Raw genomic sequence first — 1,913 nt, 5'->3', positions numbered from 1 at the left:
ACACGCCGCCACCGAAGAACAGGGATCGCGCGCATTCCCTGTTTAAACGGGAGGCCGTCATATGACGGCCTCCCGCCGCCTGGCCGTCATTTGACGGTCGGCGGTCAGCATCTAGTTAAAGTGGCTAGTTTAAAGATAAGTGACCTAGCTGCAGTACTAAGTAGCAATGGCATGCTTCCATCCCGGGTACATTATGTAAAAAGAAAAGGGGAACAAGTGGGACTTTAAACGAAGCATGTCAATTGAAAATAACAATGTATGAATACATGTGAATAAAATGATTTAGATTTAATTTATAATCAATAGCCACTAGGGGTTGTCCAAGATCGGAATGCATACAATAGTAGTACAGTAATATAAATATGGATATACACTCAATATATTTTCATAATAGTAATCAGAGAATCTCGAAGTATAGACAAATCAATGGACATACATGGATGCAGTTCATAACAGAAATGCATAAATCAAAAATCATAAAATCACATGAACGAGTGCAAACTCAATAAGACAAAAGTTGATATTATCAAGGATTAAAATAAGCTTAGGTAGGCATCCTTAGTTTGAGAACCCGACGCGTTTCTTGGCTTCTTGCCAGTCATCAGGGGTGGGATGCATGTTTTTACTAAAAAAGCAAATAAATATGACAAATGTTAATATAGGCGGAACCTCAGTTAAATAGAGAAAGTATCAAATTGGTCCACTTGATTGATAAAGTGACTTACAAAGTAGCCCAAAGATTGGGCAGAACTTCCAGCAATGGGAACTGTTAGAGCTGGGATAAAACCGTCTCATCCGGGGTTGAGGCAGGGTTCAGACCATCCCCCAACAATGTCAAAAATACATACAGACAAATATTTACTAAGGATAAGGATAATAAGTAATTGTGCAGCATGGTCACCAAAGGAGCAGGTGTCTTCCACCCAAATTATATAGTTTAAAGATAAGTGACCATGCTGCACAATTACTTATTATCCTTATCCTTAGTAAATATTCGTCTGTATGTATATCCCTATTCATTTATAATCCCAGTTTCGGGTTTATAAACCTGCGGTTTGAAATTATTTATATATGTGTTTCCATCAGTTATTGAGAACTTTTTTAATATTATTTTTTCCAGTTTTGTTTTTCCTGGAATTTATTTATCAATCAATTGAACATATGGGCTGTTTTTGCTGGGTATGTTGCAGTCATCTTTCCGGGGTTGCGATGCACTCAGCTCCCTCCCTACCTCCCTTTGTGGATCACAGGGGGTGGTGGGGTTCGATCTCAGTGCATCGGCGCCATGCATAAAGGGGCCCCTCGAGTGGTGTCAATAGACACTGCAAGGTGGGAGTCTATTGTTTGTTTTTGTATTTTTTTTTTTTTTTTTCTCTGTCTTTCCACCTGATGCTGCAGCCAAGATGGAGGGGCACCCACTGAGGTATGGATTATCCTCAGCTGTGAGTGTTCCCTCATCTCTTCACAGCTGCAAAAGACATCATGCATGACGCTGGCGGGGATCCGCCCAGAGCCTGGGGTATATGAGCTGGGACAGACAGACAGTTCACTCCTCCACTGTGCTCCACTAGGAAGAGATCACTCCTTAACTCTACATATGGGTAATAGCTTTATGCATGTTTTTTTTTTTTTTTTTTTTTTTCTCCTTTTTGCACATACATTATTTCATTCAGAGCACTGCACATACTTTTTTACACATTTGAATTGGATGATTTTGTATTTCCCCATCATCCATTTCCACTTATTTAACACACATTTAGTCTTCTCCTATTTCCCAATCATTCATGTATATCTCATTCACACACATTTTCAGCAATCAGCTATATTCATTCAACACGTTCAATCCAACACTCAGTGTCCTGCTTTTGGGTTTTTTTTTTTTTTGTTTTTTTTTTTTTTTGTGACCCATCACA

The 1,913-nt window shown here is 39.2% G+C and overlaps 1 long non-coding RNA gene across 1 annotated transcript; it reads right to left on the bottom strand.

Annotated features, from left to right (window-relative positions):
* Positions 1 to 273: 273 nt before the first annotated feature.
* Positions 274 to 837, bottom strand: LOC143990167 (uncharacterized). Its single transcript, XR_013277190.1, has 2 exons — positions 726 to 837; positions 274 to 625 (listed from the first exon to the last, which is right to left on the bottom strand). It is a non-coding gene; the product is annotated as an uncharacterized LOC143990167 (long non-coding RNA).
* Between the last annotated feature and the right edge of the window lie 1,076 nt (positions 838 to 1,913).

This window comes from Lithobates pipiens, unplaced genomic scaffold (assembly GCF_037356315.1).
Source record: "Lithobates pipiens isolate NorthernLeopardFrog02 unplaced genomic scaffold, aLitPip1_a1.2 Scaffold_18, whole genome shotgun sequence".
In the NCBI taxonomy this organism is placed as follows: Eukaryota; Metazoa; Chordata; class Amphibia; order Anura; family Ranidae; genus Lithobates; species Lithobates pipiens.
Note: the sequence above shows the minus strand (reverse complement) of the source record. Positions and strands in the feature narration are given on the sequence as shown.